Source organism: Acipenser ruthenus, chromosome 1, assembly GCF_902713425.1.
Source record: "Acipenser ruthenus chromosome 1, fAciRut3.2 maternal haplotype, whole genome shotgun sequence".
Lineage (NCBI taxonomy): Eukaryota > Metazoa > Chordata > Actinopteri > Acipenseriformes > Acipenseridae > Acipenser > Acipenser ruthenus.
In genome coordinates, this window is record NC_081189.1 from 56,211,070 (window position 1) to 56,233,094 (window position 22,025).

General features: G+C 38.3%; 1 protein-coding gene across 1 annotated transcript in view; it reads right to left on the bottom strand.

The window, feature by feature from the left end:
- Positions 1–588, bottom strand: part of LOC117420893 (lysophosphatidic acid receptor 1-A-like) — a 59,970-nt gene extending 59,382 nt beyond the window's left edge. Inside the window, exon 1 of the mRNA XM_034034630.3 lies at positions 293–588. The gene's annotated coding sequence lies outside the window, so the exon portion shown is untranslated. The remainder of the gene's footprint in view (positions 1–292) is intronic.
- Between the last annotated feature and the right edge of the window lie 21,437 nt (positions 589–22,025).

A 22,025-nucleotide genomic window follows, 5' to 3' on the forward strand; every position in this document is an offset into this window, starting at 1 on the left:
CTAGCTAATTCGTTTCCACTATCACGGTTTTCAGTGGGACATAAATTCAGTTCCAAAATTAAATGTTAATGCAAGGTTATGGATTTTACCCGTGGATTTCATTATTGGTTCAAAATGCAGTAGAATTCACACCGATCATTTTCCAAGTAGTACACACACTTCATGGATATGACCAACACTACAGACTACAAGTAAGACGATCTGGTGGCACGTCTTTTCTATGGTTACTCCTACAAAAACCAAAATACTGACGCGTTGAATCTCTTTGCCTTTGTAACCTTGTAGTGCTTACCTGTTGAGACAGTCAGTATGCCACAATTCTCACTTGAACAGTACTCCCAGAACTAAAAAAAAAAAAAAAATACACTTTTTGTGTTGTCTTTTTTTCTTAAAACTTTCCCAAACTGTCACCTGCTGGCTTCTTCAAGTGTACACACACGAGACGTGATTGGATCATCTTATTTCCAAAGAAACAATATGTTGATTAGGACTGTAGCGCATAGACCAGTGTTGCTTGTGTGGTTTCATCAGCGGAGCCTTTCCCTCTCCTAGACCAACGCTTTTCGGTTCTGAAGTTTTGAAGCTTGTGCCACTGGCCTGCGACTCTGGGAGGGCTGCTGTCTGCCAGTGACGTCACCTCCTTCAGTCAAATCAACCGCCAACTCGCACTCTCTCCCAGTCCCTCGAGTCTCTTAATTGCAAACACATTGCCAGTTTCAAATATGTTCTTTTTTTTAGACAGAGAAAAGCAAAATAATATAAGCCCAGTGTATTCAGTGCACATTTGCTTATACTGTGTATATATATATATATATATATATATATATATATATATATATATATATATATATATATATATATATATATATACTAAAGCCTTAAACAAAACAAACAATCTAAGCGTTTTCGTTGTTGAGCCAGTATAAGAGCAAAAACATGAGGTTGCCAGGAAAAAAAAAAGTTCCACATGTGCAAACATTTTTACTAGTAGTTTGAAGGAATCATAAAAACTAAATTGGACTGTAGTTTTAGGCAGAACTAGTTGGATGGGTGGTGCAATGGGTGCAACTGCACCAGGGCCCAGCCTTTTGGGGGCCCAGCTCCGAGTCAATTTTTTTTTTTTTTTTTCTGAGCCCACTTTAATGACTAGACGTAGAAAAAATATAGAGGTGCCGTCTAATCTCCTGCGATTAGAAAAATAAACCGTAATAAGGTAGTATTGGTGGACTGTCAATCAAAACTCATATTTATCACAGTTGTTTATCTGTATGCGTAACAATAGGTCAGTGTTACTTAAAGTCATGTGAATGCTCTGTTGGGAGATAAAATCCTAAAGGCGTAATTTCGTGAGACCGAACAGAACTGAACAACCTTATGTTTATGTGGTGAATGCGTTCATCCCTCCCTTGCTGTGGAACATGTTGCAGCTGTCTGCACACGGTGAAGCCCAGCAGATGCAGGTATGGCCAAAAGTTTTGAATCACATACATTTTCTTTTCGTTGGATTGAGACAATTAAAACAAAAATAGATTAACATGTTTTATTTAACATGTAAGCAAATAAACTACAGAACGATATCACAAAAGTATACTTGAAGGCAGCATAATATATAGTATTTCATGCTGGATTTCGAAATGTCACATTTTTTTTTAATTGTCCGTTTTTCGTTAAATATGGAAAACTACAATACGGTATGTTTGTAATTCAATATGTTAACGTAACGTTAACGTAACGTGTTTAATAATGGGAGATATAAAACTGTTTGCCATGGCTGTACAGCTAATTCACTGTATTGTACAGGTAAATTACACACCAGTCCATGCAATACTGGCAAAATACAATAAACGTATTACATATAATTACATATGATATAACTACTGCTTGGAACTTTCTGTATGAAAAACACCATCACAGTGCACAAACAGCATTCTCAAATCGCTGTCAACTCAAACAGATACGGAAGATGATTTAGCGAAAAGGCTAACACCTGTTCCTGCTCCACATCGAACAAGCTGAACGTGATGTCTGCCTCACGAAATACCGCCTTAACTAACTGATGGTAAAAATGCAGTTTAAACAAAAAATGACGTGCTTTTGGGATATTAATTTGTTATGTGTTCATAGAATGATGTTTTCACTTATGAGTTGTAACGAATACATATGTACTGTGGGCTAAGTTTTGCGATGCAGACGTTTTTTTTTTTTTTTTTATAGAAACGTTTTCATGGTCAAAATCCTTTTCAGGGAGTCACCTGGAGTATTTGTGTCAAATCACCAGAGACAGCTGGGTGTGCACCACTGTACAGACCGGCTATTCTCTGCAATTCAAACACTGCCTCTCCCTGTTTCTAAAAAGAGGAGGAGAAAAGGTCACAGGTCTCCAGTGGACTCTGAAAAGCTGGACAAGCTCTGGGAAGCTGTTTCCCAGCAAGGCAGTACTGGCTGAGCTGTCGCGTGAAGGCACTGCTTCACCAGCCCCCGCTGTTCACTTGGAGCAACAAGAGGCACCAAGTACTTGATAACATTAATTTAAAAATACAATTGATGCCTTTGATAAATGTGTTTTGTGACAAATTTGAATCTATTAATATGTTTCAATATTAACTAAATCGAGTAATTAATCAAATTGATTAATCTTGTTACATAATTGATTTATTAAAATGTTTGGATATACTGTTACTTGATTGATTACTGTCTTGTTCACAGTCATCTTAAAATAACATTAGAATGTGTTTTTTTGGAAAATAAAAAAATAATACGTTTTTGACCGATTCAGATTTTGCTGCCTATGTATTTATTTTCAAAAGGTTGTCTTTGGTTGTGCTGTGATTTTGTTTTTTTATTTTTTGGGGGGGGGGGGGTCGGGGGGGGTCCACTTCACAGTCTTGCACAGGGCCCAGTAAATCCTAGTGCCAGCACTGCCTTACTGCATATGAATTAACATGGTGATTTCACAATAGTTTCACTACAGATCTGAAGGGATAACTACCCATCTGTAAAGTTCTGAACTGAAGAACAAAATGTTAAAGATGTGAGCACAGACCAGTTTTTATCTCTGACGATAATATTTTCTTTAAGCGGTATCCATCAACAAATCAAGCCATGTTAGGTTATTTATTTACTGAGTATCTAACAGGGCATTCCAGACCACTTCAGGTAACGTCTGTTCTTGGGCAAGTCTGTGTTTCATTAGTTTCGTAATCATGTAAACAGAGTCGAGTTTTAATGCCTATAAACCACAAAAACATCTCTTCATTCTTAAAATTTCTTGAGCAGGGTTCAGTGGAGAAGGAACAAAATAAAATACTTTTTAGTTATAAAAATAACCGCTTTCAAAAACAAACAATGACAAGACTTTTTAAGTTCAACAACTGGAAAAGCGTCTTAAAAAAAACTGGTGCCTGCTTTCTAATACTAAGAACTGTTGGCAAACAAAATATTACTTTTAGTTTTAATAAGTAAAGGTGTCTTTCGCAGTGTATTTTTTCCTTTTTGGCTTTCACTTGTCTCTTCAGTTTTTAGTATATGTTTCTTTTTTAAATGTAATTGTCAGGGGGCTCCTGAGTGGTGCAGCTGGTAAAAGCGCTCTGCGTGGAGTGCAGGATGCACCCTATAGGCTGGACGACGCCGGTTCGAGTCCAGGCTATTCCACTGCCGACAGTGGACGAGAGCTCCCAAGAGGCGGCACACAACTGGCCGAGCGTCACCCGGGTGGGGAGGGCTTAGATCAGCCTGGGTGTCCTCGGCTCACTGGTTACCAGCAACCCCTGTAAACTGTCCAGGCGCCTGCAGACTTGCCTGTGAGCTGCCCACAGCTGCGTTGTCCTCCAACAGTGTAGCTCTGAGGTGGCTGCATGATGGGCCTGCAGAGTGAAAAAAAGGGGTCGGCTAACGGCACACGTTTCAGAGGACAGTCTCAGAGAAATGTGTTCGTCTTCACCGCACCCGAGTCAGCGCAGGGGTGGTAGTGGTGAGCTGGGCCTAAAAATAATACAATTGGGAGAAAAATGGGGTAATAATTAATTGGCGACTACTAAATAAAAAAAATAAAAAAATGTAATTGTCTTCAGAATTTGTGAATTTAGTGCTCATGAAAGGTGAGGAACAATGGGACTGGCTGGGGTTGGATACGGTTCCAGCAGGCGCCACGGGAGCTTCCCTTCAAAGCTCAAAGAGCGCACTTTAAACCTGACCAAACACCCCACTCAGTATGGGGGCCTCTGAAGCAGAGTCCTCCAGTTCTGCAGAAAGTTATCGTATTGTGGTTTGTGGTGTGGATAATCAACTGGGGGATGGTTAAAATCACCAAACTCATGTCACTCAACCCCAGGCATCTGAAAAAAGTGAGTAAAAGTGAGAAGCTTGTGCCATGCTGAACCTGTAAGCAAAGGAATATTTGAAAACTATGAATATGATTTGCTAAGACTTTTTGAAAAGTAACTCAAAATTTGACCAACGTGCTGCTTGGTCAGGGAAACCACAGTGGAGGGTGAGAGAGGTTTGATATGATAATGTAATGTATACTTATCGTTACAACATTATTTTTCCCATGTTTAGAAGTAATTTCTTATTCATTACAAGCCATTCTAATTGTTCGGAGGGAGGGGGGGGCAGGTATTTGTGTTGCTAAATTGATAACAGATATGTTGCATATCTATTTTTCAGGATGACAAAAAATGTACTTGGGCAACCAGACCAATTGTAATAATTGTAAATAGATGCCAACAAGCACTTATAGCAGGAGTCAACCACTTATTTTTACTCTCTCGGAGTAGACTAGAGGTCAAACTGCAGGATGCAAATCCATAGCAATAAAGTAATGTGGTGCTTTTGTGAAGTAAATTAATACAGACGATGGACATTTCTTTGAATGCTGTGCTTTGATTGGCCGAGCAATTGTAGCAGGGGTGCTCAAAGTGATTGAACAAAACTATAACCCCTGTATATGATGGAAGCCATGCCTTCATTTACTATTATATTAAAACCTGTTAATAAAACGAAGCCAGCATCAACAGCTGTTTATCTATTTAAGTAAAACATGCTTTAACCACAGTCCTTGCCACAATGTTTACAACATGCTTACCATAAAATGTTTACAGCAAACAAATACAAAAGTAGCAGTTTTTTTAGCATATCAGTTTTTTTCCTGCTGCTTTTAAAGCGCACGATCACTTTCCTTAACATCGTGCAGCCAGGTCCATTTTTCAAACCAACATGATTGGGTAAATTATTCTGTCCCAAAGCACCTTGCAGGAAAATTGTAGTCCAGCTTCGGTTGAAATGGCTGATCCAGTGACTCCTATATGGCTGTGATCACTGTTGACTGAGGTGGACCCCTGACTGGAGTTTCCTTTATAGCAGTGGTTCCCAACCTGTGGTCCAACTCCCAAAATATGGTTACATTGACGTGTCATTCTGGGCCCATGATCGAAACCGTAGCAAGGTAGTATTGGTGGACTGTCAATAAAAACTCAAATTCGCAAATCGCAGCTGACAAGATTGTTTATCTGGAGGCGGGACGCAGCAATCGCTCTGGCAATACGTCATGTGATTGCTCTGTTGGGAAATGTGATCCTAAAGGCGTAATTTCGTGAGACCGAACAGAACTGAACAAACTGATTTGGCGAAACTTTTCCACCTTCCTGCCGTGGAACATGCTGTTCGGTCGAAAAGCCCGGTCTGCACACGGTGAAACATGCTGAAGCCCCGCAGGTACAGCTATGGCCAAAAGTTTTGCATGACCTACATTTTTTTTTTGTTGGATTGAGACAATTACAAAAAAATAAAATAAATAAATTAACATCATTTAGATGTTTTATTTTACATCATGTAATCAAAGAAACTACAGAACGATATCACAAAAGTATACCGGGTATAATAGTAGTACAGTATTTCATGTTGGATTTCGAAATGTCACATTTTTTAATCGTTGTCTGTTTTTCGTTAAGTATGGAAAACTGCAAAGCTGTATGATTGTAATTCAATATGTTACCATTATTCAGCAGGCTTCATTCAACTATGAAGCAAAATTGTTTATTTATATAGGGAGATGCAAAACTTTTTTGCAATAGCTGTACTGCTAATTCACTGTATTCTATAGGTAAATTAAACAACTGTACATGCAATACTGGTAAAATACAATAAACGTAGGTTCGATTTATGATGTTCTGTACTGTCTGTATAGCGAGATGTTTTATATATTTGACCATGATATTAATGTTACAGTTTATTACATATGATATAACTACTGCTTGGAACTTTCTCTGAAAAAAAAACAAAAAAACATCACAATGCACAAAAAGTGTGCCCAAGTTGCTAAATTAACTAAATGAAGCAAAAAGGCTAAAACCTGTTCCATTTCCACATTGAAAAAGCTGAATGTGTTTGAGTCTGTCCGCTTCACGAAATATCGCCTTAACTCACGGATGGTAAAAATTCAGTTTAAAAAAAAAAAAAAAAAAAAATAAAAGACATGCTTTTGGGATATTAGTTTGTTAAGTGTGTTCATAGACTGTAAACTTGGTTGCTTTTCTGGAAGGAGAATCCGCCCCCAACCAACACGTCATCAGCAAGCACATAAAGGCTGTGTGTTATTCTCCCATGTTGCTTCTTTTGTTTTGGCCTCCTCCTTCTCAGCCACCACCTTGTACTTGATATGATTAAGACTTCTGATTTTCGGTTTTAATTAATAAAACCTGATAAAACACCCCCTGATACAAAAAAATGATACAAAAAAAATGAAATCGGTATTTTCTAACCATTAAAAAATAAAATCTACGGGGCTCCCGAGTGGCGCATCAAGTAAAAGCACTCGCTAGAGTGCAGGATGCGCTCTATAGCCTGGACGTCGCCGGTTCAAGTCCAGGCTATTCCACAGTCGACCATGGATGGGAGCTCCCAGGGGGTGGCGCTCAATTGGCCGAGCGTCGTCCAGGGGGAGGGAGGGAGGGTTAGGTCGGCCAGGGTGTCCTCAGCTCACCGCGCACCAGCGACCCCTGTAGTCTGGCCGGGCGCCTGCGGGCTTGCCTGTAATCTGCCCTGACCTGAGTTGTCCTCCGACGCTGTAGCTCTGAGGCGGCTGCACGGTGAGTCTGCAGAGTGTAAAGAAGCGGGCGGCTGACGGCACACACTTCGGAGGACAGCGTGTGTTCATCTTCGCCCCTCCCGGGTCAGCGCAGGGGTGGTTGCGGTGAGCTAAGCCTAAAAATAATTGGGCATTTCAAATTGGGGAGAAAATAATAAAAACTAATTGGCAACGACTAAATTAAAAAAAAAAAAAAAAGTAAATTAAAAAAATAAATAAACAAAAATAAAATAAAATAAAATCTACAAATATAATAATAAATAGATTTCCCAGTGCTGCTGGGCAATGTCCCGCCTTCCTGACTTGCATCTATCATTGATTCGTTCTCAATACTTTAAACCCGCCCGAACTACTGAAGGACAGCACATTCCTACATTTCTATTGGAGACTCCACTTGCGAGATTTAAAATGAGATTACAATCAGGATGGAGGCTTGTTAGCAGGATTTCAAACTGTATTACAGTTAAGATTTAAAATAGAATTGTGGCGAAATGTACAAAAATGCCTACACAGAAAAACCCCAGAAGAATGTGCCCGTGACCATAGAGATTTAATTGTGGAAGACAGCAAAGGAAAGAAGGTACAACTTAAATGTGCAAGTACTGTCGAGTTACTATACATATTTTTACAGAAAATTTTGAAAAGTAACCAAAAACACTAATTTCATACAGTGTATCAAAAACGAAACCCTTGAAAAAAAAATGATTTACATAAAACTCGAAAATAGCTCAAAATAAGCACCGAAAAATACAATTAATAAAACCTGAAAAACAGAAGCCCTACCTATGATTAATGCATTTTGTGACTAATTTGAAGATATTAATATGTTTCAGTATTAACTAAATCAAGTTATTAATAAAATTGATTCATCTTGTTACACAATTGATTTATTAAAATGTTTGGATATACTGTTACTTGATTGATTACTGTCTTGTTCACAGTCAAAAATAACATTAGAATATGTTTCGTTGGAAAATATACAATATACATACATTATATAATGATGTACCTGTCTCTCCTACATATTTTATTTTATTACATTTTATGCAAAATATACCTTATACAAGGTTGCTATCCTTGCATGACGGATCTTTTAAGACTATTTCTTTTCTTTATTTGTGATTTCACTTTTACCTTTTCAAATATATCTGCTCACTGCACATGTTTTTTTTACAGGTTTCAATGTCCTTTAATGTATCTATGATCCCTTTATGTTTACTGTGGACTAAAATGGCAGCCAAATTTGCATCCCTTCTAAAAGCTACGGTGCTTTCAGAAATATATAATATGTATAATACGTATATACGTAAATGCTTCCAAACTATTTTTTGAAATGTTGGGTAATAATTTAGAATATGTTATTATTAATGGCACTTTCTTAACCCTCTCTATCTTTTTCTTATAATCAAGTAGTTCATTCCTATTGAGTTTGTCAACTTTTCTCAGTTCTGTCTCAATAATTAGTTCTTAAGATTTATTTTTAATTCCTTTCAGTTTTTTGTAGTCATTTTCATCAGAACAGATTATTTTTATCCTTATACCCAGTCCTTTAGGAATTGCTCTTTTAGTATAGATAGGATGTGCAGGTAACATATGTAGGTACTGATATCAGTAGGTTTCAAGTAAAGATCTGTTTTAATAGAGATTAATAATATTAATCAAGATTAATAGGTGTCTAAGAATTCAATTTAAAATGTTGTCCACCTTAAATCTATGGAAATGTTAGGGTGGATATCATTTGCTAATTTATGAAACTACAAGAAATTCTTCTCCATGTGTCCATATTCCAAATATGTCTTCCACATATCTTATGTATTCTGATGGTTTCTTGTCTAGTTTACTCAATAACATTTCCTCCCATTTGCCCATATACGTGCTTGCAAAATGCATACCTAAGTTTGAGCCTATTGCTGTGCCATCATTCTGTTTGTAACTTCTATTTCCAAATGTAAAATAACTATTTTCCAAAACTATCTTGATCATATTTAATATTTCTTCTATAGGTATCATGTTCTTATCTACTTATATTTTCCAGTGCCTCTTTACATGCCTCTAAAGTTTCATGCCTGGGAACACTAGGGTACAGGGATTTTACACCCATGCAAAATAAAATGGTATTCTCTGGAAGTTTAATTTCATTTTCTGAACATGTTACACTTGTTATAGCAGCATATAAATATATTCTGATGAACCAGTGATAGAGTGATATACAGAAAAGTTGCATTGTTTTGAGGGCCCAATGCTTGGGCACTATAACATACAGCCTCCATACAGGGTAATCTGAGGTTTCTCATCCTCTTGTTCTGTTTCCTTCATACCAGAGCACGTCTCTCTCAAGTGTTTCATACAGAGCTTCCTCCTATTGAATAGCAGTTGAGGATGGAAGCATGTAGCAGTCCTGTCAGTATATGGCTGTTATTTTCTTCCAAGAGTAGTCTGTATCCATCTGATAAGCTACCACTAACAGCTTTTTTCCCCCACTTCCCTGCAAAAAAGCAATGTTGCTAATAATGGGTGTCTGGCAATTTGCTCTCCTATAGTAAGTATTCACATCCCTTGGACGTTTTCACAATTTGTTGTGTTACAACCTGAAAATTGTGATGCATTTAATTGGGATTTTTATTCCTTTGATTTACACAACCTACTCAATACTTTGAAGAGGCAGGAGAATTTTTTTATTGTGAAACAACAGTTAATGAAAAATTAAAAAACCTTAAATGTCTTGGTTAGATAAGTATTCACCCCCCTGAGTCAATACTTGGTAGAACCACCTTTGACAGCAATTACAGCTGTGAGTCTTTTTTGGTAAGTCTCTACCAGGTTTGCACATCTGGATCGTGCAATATTCGCCCATTCTTCTTGGCAAAATTGTTCAAGCTCTGTCAGGTTGTATGGGGATCGTTGGTGGACAGCAATCTTCAAGTCTTGCCACAGATTCTCAATCAGATTCAAGTCTGGGCTTTGACTGGGCCACTCTAGGACATTCACTTTCTTGTTTTTAAGCCACTCCATTGTCGCTTTGGCTGTGTGCTTGGGGTTATTGTCCTGCTGAAAGGTGAATCTCCGTCCCAGTCTTAGGTCTTTTGCAGACTGAAGCAGGTTTTCCTGAAGGATTTGCCTATATTTAGCTCCATCCATTTTGCCCTCTACCCTGACAAGCTTCCCAGTCCCTGCCGATGAAAAGAATCCTCATAGCATGATGCTGCCACCACCATGCTTCACAGTAGGGATGGTGTTACCTGGGTGATGTGCTGTGTTGGGTTTGCACCAGACATAACGCTTTGCATTTAGGCCAAATAGTTCAATTTTTGTTTAATCGGACAACAGAATCTTTTGCCACATCTTTTCAGAGTCTCCCACATGCCTTTTTGCAAATTCCAAGCCAGATTTTACATGGGCTTTTTTTTCAGAAATGGCTTCCTTCTTGCCAGTCTTCCATACAGGCCAGATTTGTGGAGTACCTGAGCTATTGTTGACACATGGACAGTTTCTCCCATCTCAGCCATGTAATGCTGTAGGTCTTTCAGAGTTGTCATTGGCCTCTTACTGGCTTCTCTGACCAATGCCCTTCTTACCCGGCTGCTCAGTTTGGGAGGACGGCCTGCTCTAAGCAGATTCTGGGTGGTGCCGTATACCTTCCACTTCTTAATGATCGACCTGACTGTGCTCCAAGGGATATTCAATGCCTTTTGAAATCTTTATAGAATCTTTAATTCTTTATACCCCTCCCCTGATCTGTGCCTTTCCACAGCTTTATCCCAGAGTTGTTTTGAAAGCTCCTTGGTCTTCATGGTAGTATCTTTGCTTTGAATGCACTACCCAACTGTGGGACCTTACAGAGACAGGTGTATTTAATCTGAAATCATGTGAACCACTTTTATTGCACACAGATGGACTCCTTTTAACTTATCGTGTGAATTCTGAAGGGAATTGGTTGTACCTGAGCTTATTCAGGAGTGTCATAGCAAAGGGGTGAATACTTATCTAATGAAGACTTTTTAGGTTTTTATTTTTAATTGATTTGTTTTTTTATTTCTACCATATTCACTATGGTATCATGGCACTAAAAGTATTCATACAGTTTAATTATCCAAATCTTTAAATATGATTAGTTTATTTAGGTGTACCTTGGTCAAAATCTAGCAATGTGTAGTATTAGTATACTTGAGTATGGTCAGACTCAGTTATATAATTATAAAACTATGGATATTGAAACATTAGACAGCTATGTGAAAACAAATAGGTCCTGCTTAATATATAGAAATTATTTTATGATGTATGTTTTAATCCACAGAGCTTCATTGCTTTTCTCTCCAGTTCAGGGGTGTTTATGCGGTATACAGATTTTCTTGCAGAAATGGTGGGTTAATATGACAGTTGGATTTGATTTTGTGTAAGTACAGTATGTTTTTAATAGCAAACAGTTAAAATACTATAAGTGTAACAGTCTGTCTAATGATGAGGCCAAGTGGCAACACCCTCTGTTAGAAAACTATTTAAAGCATGCCAGCGCTGTCAGATATAGCAAGGCTGTACTGTGTTTGGAGATTTGGCTTAGCGTTTTTTATTTTGCTCTTTTATTTTATTTAGCATGAAGCTCATTATTGAAGCCCTGCCTACCTATAATGCCAACATGCTATACGCATGAAGTGTCCTATTTGTGCCGACTACAGGGGTTTGAATTATGTGTTTCAGATTATGCTTACTTACAATTTCTGGGTAATTTGATTGAAATAAAGTTTTATATTTAACTTTCCACAAATATTTTTTGAAGGTTAAATTGAAGGTACCAACCAAATGTATGTTTCCGTGTTTGTTTGATTCAAAGTTAGATTATGTGAGTTTTGCAAGCAGTTGTTTAAGAATGATCTCTGTTTTTACTGGTCAAGTTACATTTCCAAGTTTGTTTGTCCTCCATGATTTCTTTACAGCAGGATGCAACAGTGTGAGATGTTGTTGCAAGTGTGGACATTCTAACTAATACATTGAAGTACCCTTATAAAGTTAACCACAGTATACCATGATAAAAGCATAGCAAGGTGCAGTAAAGCAAGGCAAAAGTTAGGCATGGTAAAGCACATGCAAGAATGGTTATTTACAATAATAAAAAATAAAAAAACATTATTACTAATGGAAAAACACAGTTTATTCCTATATAAGCATAAGAAAAGCATGGTAAACTTACCGTGCAAATATATTATGGTAATCTTTTATCAGGTAAGATTAACCTGATTTCCATTTTCTGTTTACTGAATAGTGTTGAGTTGACAATGCTATAGTGCACTGGCAGTAAAAACAATGTTTAGTATGTATACTTACAAAGAGATTTTGATCCTTAGGGTGTTAACTTCAACACAATTCATTCAATGTCGGTGCTTAATTGCTATTTGAGTGAAGTCCATACCACCAACGGTATTACGGAACCCAGCAATTCAATGAGAATCCCTTTTTATTTCAATCTACTGTCCATCAGTACAAGGAAACTGAATGTACTGAGGCAATGATGGAGTCCAAAACCACTGGCATCAGTGCACTAAAAGAGACTTGTGAAATGCCACGTATGTCTCCGATCTGTCTTTCAAAGGTACCAGTGGCCAAAATGCCAAGAGTAGACAGGACTTGTATATGTGCAGGAATAGGATGAGTGCGCTTGGTTGGTCTGTGTAGCCTAGGTCCCAACATTCACATTCCAATAGGACTTCCTTGGTGTCTTGCAAAAAGTGTTTCTGTGCTTTGTGTAAAGAAGTCATAACGATCTCTCTCGACAAAAAGCAGCATTAGCAGGGTCTTCCAAAAGGGCGAGATCAGCCATTTTCAAGTGGTTTACAATTATTCTGTGAATTTATAGTGAAAATGTTTACATGTTAATAAGCTGCATGCCTATTTCTACTTATTATATTATTTTGCAATACTCAATGCATGACAGAAATGACTTAAAACAACAACATTGTTTTCTATTTAGTTTGTAATACTCATGGTGGCGATAATCAATATTGATACCACTGCGTGGATAATAATTATAATATTCGGCTGATTATATATACAAGTCATATTTCAGCTATACACACAATTGTTTTTCATTATGCAGTGATGTTGACTTTATCCTGAATAATAGTGGTTAGATTTTTTTGCAGTACCATCATTCTAACACAAGGAAACGATTGTACGCATGGTCCAGAGCATGCGTGAGTCTACAAACATTTCCACGCAAAGCTGTATGTTGATAAATCTCATACTAAGATTGTGCGTACGCACAGTGCAGAATGAAATTTGTGCGTACGCACGATTGATAAATATTGCCCCAGGAATCCTTCAAGGTGTGTACCAGTGGAGGCTTCTTAGACCTCGACACCTTCACTTAATTCGACAGACAGTCTTGGTCCCAAATGTTCTCCTTATAAAATATATGCATCCTGCCATTATAATTTTTAATTTAGACACCACTATTTACAGTGCCTTGCATAAGTATTCACCCCCCTTGGACTTTTCCACATTTTGTAGTGTTACAACCTGGAATTAAAATGGATTTAATTAGGATTTTTTGTCACAGATCTACACAAAATAGTCCAGAATGTCGAAGTGGGGAAAAAAATCTACTTATTTTTCAAAATTATTTACAAGTAAAAAACTGAAAAGTCTTGATTGCATAAGTATTCACCCCCTTTGCTGTGACACCCCTAAATAAGCTCTGGTGGAACCAGTTGCCTTCAGAAGTCACATAATTAGTTGAATGGAGTCCACCTGTGTGCAATTAAAGTGTCACATGATCTCAGATTAAATACACCTGTTTCTGGAAGGCCCCAGAGTTTGTTAGAGAGCATATCTAAACAAACAGCATCATGAAGACCAAGGAGCTATCAAAACAAGTCCGGGATAAAGTTCTGGAGAAGCACCAATCAGGGTTGGGTTATAAAAAAATATCCCAAACTTTGAACATCCCCCGGAGCACCGTTAAATCCATTATTAAAAAATGGAAAGAATATGGCACAACCGCGACTCTGCCTAGAGAAGGCCGTCCACCAAAACTCAGTGACCAGGTAAGGAGGGCATTAGTCAGAGAAGCAACCAAGAGGCCAATGGTAACTCTGAAAGCTGAGATGGGAGAAACCGTCCATGGGACAACTATAACCCGGACGCTCCACAAAGCGGGGCTTTATGGAAGAGTGGCGAGAAGAAAGCCATTGCTGAAAAAAAAAACCATATCAAATCCCGTTTGGATTTTGCCAAAAGGCATGTGGGAGACTGTGGCGGATTGTCCCGCCCCTATTTATTATTATTTGTATTTTCGTTTGCGGCGCGGATGAAAGCGCCGCGTCTTTTATTATATTTAAAAACCCCGTGAGGATGCATGGCTGATCAGCTACTGATTATTTAACTAGCTGACAGTCATGCATCCTTACCAAACGCGTGCAGACTCTGGCCGAGGGATAATAAGATAATTAACAACTAGTTAATCCCTCGGCCAGAGTATATAAACCTGCAGCTCTCTGCACTCGTGGTTGAGTGTAGAGAGGAGAGTACGGGGAGCGGAGAGAAAGAACAACATTTAAAAACAATTGCTAAAACGTGCTGGATTATCCAGCACGACACTTACTTATTTGTTTGTTTATTCGTTTGGCCCTCGTGCCCTTTTGTTTTGTGTTTTGTTAAAATCATTTGTTTGTTTATTAAATACGCTGAATGCAATTGCATAACCTGAATGTCTTAGAATGGCCCGGTCAAAGCATAGACCTCAATCTGACTGAGAATCTGTGGCAAGACTTGAAAATTGCTGTTCACCAACGGTCCCCATCCAACTTGACAGAGCTTGAGCAATTTTGCCAAGAAGAATGGGCAAAAATTGCAGGATCCAGATGTGCAAACCTGGTAGAGACTTACCCAAAAAGACTCACAGCTGTAATTGCTGCCAAAGATGCTTCTACCAAGTATTGACTCAGGAGGGTGAATACTTATGCAACCAACACATGTCTTTTTTTTGTTTAATTAACTTTTCACCTTTGCACCTTCAAAGTGTTAAGTATGTTGTGTAAATCAAATGGTAAAAATCCCAATTAAATCCATTTTAATTCCAGGTTGTAAAATGTGGAAAAGTCCAAGGGGGGTGAATACTTATGCAAGGCACTGTACTCATAACTCGACACTTATTACTGGTACCACAGGGATAAAAACTATTAAAAAGACTAGTGGATAACTTGACACTGTTGTTTCACGTGACGACCTCACAACTACCAAGTGTAGCTGGTTACAGTGTCAGTTCATAATGAGTGAGAAGCAAAAAATGTGTTCCCGTTCAACTGGCTTTAAAGCTCAGGTTTTTCTGGATAACAAGCTTGTCAGCAAAACTTTCAAAGCGCGTGTTTTTGCATGTTTGATTTCTGTGTGAAACTAAGTTAATTCTGAGTTAATTCTGTATAATGTACATTTGTTAACTTTTGCTATTTAAGCCGTCAAATTAGACAGTACAAGCCAATACCTAAAAGTATAGTTAACAGTTTGTAGTTGGATTGTTTTCGTAAAAATAACGCTGTAGTTATTACATTAATTCTTATTTAAATCGAACTATATGAGTTGTACAAAGTTTATACAGTACTGCATACTGTAATTGATTAATTCACTGCAGTTCTTTCAACCTTTTTCATAAGGACATTTACCTAAAAATAAACTTGTAAATACTGTAATACTGTAAACTTATGAGTTCTGTTACTTATATTTCCCAGGCCAAGCAGGGAGAATGGATGAGATGGGAGAGTGTGGAACAACGCAAGAATGGCTGGCAAGACCTATGGTCAATGGAACACAGCAGGATCAGTTTCCTCATCAGGTCAACATATGATGGTCTCCCATCACCACAGAACCTAAACCTCTGGGTAGGAGAGGATCCCTCATGTCCTTTGTGTTCATCACCTGCAACATTAAGCCACATTTTGACAGGATAAGGTGGCTCTTAGCCAAGGACGGTTTACTTGGTGCCATGACCAGGTGCTGCGATGTTTGGCCTTAGCATTGGAAGACCAGCGTAACATGACCAATAAGTTGCCACCTGTTCCATCAAAACATTACACACAAAAAACAACATTCCTCCATCCAGGAGAGCAACCACCAAGAAAAGGTGTTAAAACCAATCCTCGCCCAGGACAACTGGAAGCTGCTAGAGACTGGAAAATGCTGGCAGATGTTGGTCAATGGCTTATTTTTCCACCTGAGATTGCCACCACTAACCTTCGACCAGATATTGTCTTGTGGTCTGGATCAGCACGCCTTGTTCACCTGGTAGAGTTAACAGTGCCATGGGAGGATGCTGTAGATGAGGCGTATGAGAGGAAGAAACTGCGGTATGCTCAGCTAGCCACTGAAGCGGAACAGCGAGGATGGAGAGTCCGGGTTTACCCAGTGGAGGTGGGTTGTCAAGGATTTGTGGCACACTCTACAACCCAGTTTCTCAGAGACGTCGGATTCAGTGGCCAAGAGTTGCATCGCATAGTGAAGAACTTATCTGAAGCAGCAGAGAGGAGCAGCAACTGGCTGTGGTTGAGACGGAAAGATTCTGGCTGGGGATCTCAAGTACAATAGAAAGAAAGAAACTCTGATGTACAGGTAAGTAAGCTGGGCTGAGTTGAGTGGGGGACGGAGGTGGGTGATTCTGGGACGCCAGAATCACCGTCAAGCCCTCTTGAGGTGTCGTGGGCTAGTCGACGAAACACTGAGAATGGAAGGTGCCCACTTGAAGACCCCAGAGATGTACCCTACTTAGCTCAATCCAGACGGTTGTCATGCTGATGCGCTGGGGAGACCACACTGTGGTTGATCCCTGGAGCCAGCATCGCAGCCGTTGTGTGTGCTGATGCACTAGGGAGGCAAAATAAGCTGATCCCTGGAGCCAACATTACACTTCAGCCATCAACACCTGACAGAAGGATATCTACATCATCATATGGAAGGAAGCGCAAATGGATGGAGACACCTATAGTTTACTGTAAAGCTACGTCTTAGTTGGTGGCGAGAGCCGAGTTCAAATCAGCATGAAGTTTTAACATCTACTCGTGTTATAGAAATCACATGGCACTAAGAAGCTGGAAGGTATGTTGTCTGTCTAAGAATTTACATACGTTATAAATGAATGAAGAGTTGTATGATTTTTTGGACATTTTAAGAGACATTATTCATATTGCAGCAGTGTGGAGTAGTGGTTAGGGTTCTGGACTCTTGACCGGAGGGTTGTGGGTTCAATCCCAGATGAGGGACACTGCTGCTGTACCCTTGAGCAAGGTACTTTACCTAGATTGCTCCAGTAAAAAAAACTGTATAAATGGGTAATTGTATGTAAAAATAATGTGTAAAAAAATAATGTAATTGTATTTAAAAAATAATGTGATATCTTGTAACAATTGTAAGTCACCCTGGATAAGGGCGTCTGCTAAGAAATAAATAAATAATAATAATTTTTAGACTAATAATTCCTATCCTTGAGCTGTCATTGCTTCACTGATGACTTTGACAGATTTGTTTAAGTCACGTATGTAACAAAGACAGACACCATATCTCTGTCCAAAGTTATGAACGTAGTTTATTTATTTTACAATATAAAACTCTGAATAAATGCAGTATATATTATAAATATTATGCTCAGTTATACATATCTTGGTTTATGTTACTTCATAAAGGGGTTTATTTGTAACTGGGACAAACTTCTTAATTGTTTTTCACAGGGTACACATGGGATCATGGGCATGTGAATAGAATTTTTTTTGAGGTTCACTTAAAAAAATGAGTAGATGGACAATCAAGTTAAGAGGAGACACAAGAAACAATAATGTGTCTCCATCTTCTTCTGAGAGTGGGTCATCAAATGCAAAAGCTCAAGGCAGCTGCAATGAGTAGATATAGAAGTAAGATGGAAACAAGACCCAGAAAAATGGATAGAGTACAAAATGAATGAAGCTCAAAGGTTACGTGAATATAGGCTTCTATTGTCAGAAGAGAAAGTGCAGGAAAATAGGGAGAAATCACGAGAGCGTATGAAGCAATACAGAGCAAGGAAAAAAGAAAAACAGTAGACAAGGCAGACGAACCAGCAAAAAATGGCCTAATACAAGAGCGACTGAAGAGAAACAGACAAAACAAAGAGAATACTGGAAGCTGAAGAAGCGTGAACAACGGGCTAACATGTAATCTCAGAAAAAAGGCGTGTGAGAGAGAATGATGCAGCTCCAAAAATGCAAAAAATAAAAGCCAAGAAATGTACTGCAGTACCTGACAATATTTGTCCAACACCATCCTCTACGCCTGTCTCTCCAAGCTTTGCCAACTCTATTGCACAAAGGAAAGCAGTGTATAGGGTAAGCATTCATCTAAAATATGCTGATATTGTATCAGCACTGATTTTGAAGGCTAGTCCCAGGAAGAAAGCTGTTCTTAAAGGAAAAGGAATTGAAATTCAACATCCTCAAAGGATTGCATACAGAAGACACTGTGTAAGCTAGATAGGAAGAGTAAACAAATATTTACCATCAAGATTGCATATAATCTGAAGAACAAATATGGGCTAAAGTGCCGTGCAAGTACAGACCTTGGAATTAAATGGAAGTATTTCATGAAATGTGTTAGATTAGCAGAAGTTTACAGATAAATCTTATCACAAAAGGGCTGATTCTGTGAAGGCAGACATAGTGGAAGCAGTGCACGAGTTCCTGGAACATCCCAATGTTTCTACAGAACTTCCTTATAAAGGGTGTTAAACATCTCCACCAGAAAACACTGAAGATGATTTTCAGTGACTGGAAAAAAACTAAATCCAGATAAAAAAATTGGGATTTTAAAAATGTACAACTATGCATCCAAAACACATTCTCGTATAGAAACAGTCTCCTCTAAATTCGTGCCTCTGTGAATTCTGTGCTAATGCTGAATTGAAACTTAAAGCATTAAACAAAATGTACAACCAACTGAAGGTAACAGAGGCCAAAATAAGGCCCCATTATCAAGTATGTGATCTCACACTGTGAAAAATTGGGAGCTCCCGTCCACGGTCGGCTGTGGAATAGCCTGGACTCGAACCGGTGACGTACAGGCTATAGAGTGCATCGTGCACTCCACGCAGAGCGCCTTTACCAGATGCGCCACTCAGAGATGGGCATATATTCCACATGGTGACAGAAAGAAAAAAGGCCTTATCACCAAGACAGGAAGCATACAGAACCTAGCAGAAGAATTGAAAATGGAACTACATACATTGACATCTCATATGTTCGAAGCAAAATGGCAGCAGAATATGTTCTGGAGCTTAACAAAGAAACCACCTGAAAATGCAGTTATGATGGTTATGGATTTTACACAAGATTATGCATGCTTTTCCCCAAAATGAATTGTTTACTGGGTAAAAATGCAGGTAACTATCCAACCTATTGTAACTTATTACAAGTGTACAGGTCCTGACTGTACAACAAAAGGACCTTTTTGAGAAACAGTTGATTTCATCAGTGATGACCTGGAGCATGACAGCCATGCAGTAGCACAATTTGTGAGGATGGTCACTAATCACTTGAAAGTGGTCCAGGGTGTGGAGTTTGACAGAGAGATCCAATGGAGCGATGGTTGCAGTGGACAGTACAAATCCAAGATCCCATTTACAAATGTGTCACATAGTTGTGATGCCCATCAGATTCAAGCAGAACGACAGTGAAGGTGGTGTCATTAAGTCTCTAGTTATTCGTTCAGTACAGGCTAAAGATGATCTTTTGGTCACCAATGCTTTACAGTTCTACAATTTTTGCAATGATTATCTGACAAGGGGCATTACAGAGACTTTTATTTTGTTCCAAAATAAAATATTCTTCGAGATAGACCAGAACGTACTGAGCTCACCACTCTGGTAGGAACCACAGCACTACATGCAGTTGTTTCTGTGAAGCCATATGAAATACTGCTTTCCAGTTTTTACAGAGGATGTGAAGAACACAGTCCATTTAAAAAATGCACTGAAATCTCAGTGTATTACCATTTGGAAACAGCAGTTTCTGAAAAAGAAAGGAGGCCAGAAAAATTAATTCCACATCCAAAGACTAAAGGGAGTATCTTCAAAAGACAACAAAATGGACAAACCAGACATCACAAGCAAACCAACTGGCGGTGAAAATGTAATTACTACAGAACAAGTAATGTTAGCAGTAGGAAACACCCCAATTGGTATGCTTCAAGGGGAATTCTCAACATTTAATGAGCAACTAGTCACTACCATGTGTAGTTTGTTGCACTCTCCTGAAACCAGTGAATGCTATTTTCTGGAATCTGCAATTGAAAATGAAGCTACAAATCCTCACATTGGGTACTTTGATGCTTTACAGCAAAGACTTCTTAAGTGCAGGAACTTTGAAGAATTACAATCCATTTGCTTAGAAGCAAGTTTGGAAGAAGATTTCAATGAAATACCATTTTGTTGTCTGGGTTACAACATTCTTGAATCTGGATATTTAGTGGAAAAATGGCTCTAACTCTTCTTCCATGTGATGAAGGCTTTGGAAGTCCATACCTCCCTGTTGTTGTGTGAGGTGATGGCAACTGCCTTTCATGCACAAGTGCAAGTGTGCTGACATATAGCAAAGAACATCATCATGATGAAATGAGGATGAAAATAGCTGTAGAATTGGCAACCCACAAATAATTATATTTACTATAGTTACTTTTTGGATATAGGTCATAATGACATTAAATCAACAACACCATCAGATATATGCATCATTTTCTGACAAATGGAACATGGACGTACTCACTAGTAAGACCATAGAGAGCATTTTTGAAGTTGAAGTTTTAGAAATGATCTTTCCAAACACCTTCATGGGCATATGGCAGGTATATGCTTTACCAAGTATTCTGCATCATCTAATCAAATCAGTATATCCAAAATATGGAGGTACCACAGTGAGAAGAGACCTGCACAGAATGTTTCTACCTCGACACATTGCTACAAAGCCCAAAGCTGACGTCGACTATGTGATGTGGTCACACCTAAAGGGCAAACACATGCCTGAAAAAAATTGGAGACCAAATCACTTTGTCCCATGTCTATTCCACAAATAGAGATGACTTAATTTATGTGAGATGATCGAGACAAATTAAACTAAACAGAAGGAATGCTGAACTTGAAATCATTACAAATTTGATGGAATCATTTTTTACTTATTCGACCATTTAAGTGCATTGGAAATAATTGTAAAATCAGTAAACATTTGTTTGTACTAGTTTTACAAGTTAACTTTTGTTAAGGGTTTGTAGTTATGGAAGCATTATATTTTTCCTTTTGTTTAGGTGGTGGTGTAAATATCGAAAGAAAATGTCACAGTAATAATATCAATAATAATATAAAGGTTTGATTCATGCAGAAGTCATCCAAGTTACCAAGCAGACGGATTTGGCCTAAGGAAAGCTGTTTGACAGACTACATAATCGCTGAAGAGCAGATTGTAAAAAAAATCTTGTTGAACACACCAAGTGTGTTCAACAAAACACACCAAAAAAAACTTGTTGAACACACTTGTTGAACAGTGTGATATCTATACAAGTTATTGTATACATATTTTACGTTATAAGTGCTATTAGTTTAATAGAAAACAAACAACACATTGATAAAACCATATGTTTTTGAAAACAACATTTCATTCGATCAGAAAAGGAATACGATGTAATCTTATTACACCTTGATCCATGTCTCAGCCTACACTGTTGACTCAAAAAAATAGCCAAGATCAGCAAAGAAATAAGCCTTCGTAAAATGCGTAGTTTATTTAGATTGTCAGAAGACGCTTTCTGATGATCATTGATTGATGCCTGAAAAGTGGAATAGGCAGGAAATTTCATCATGCAATTAACACGTTTTTAACAGGTTTCTTTCTGTTTTAAGTGATGCCCGTCAGCTTACAACATGTTAAAGGGGGGATTTGGAAATACA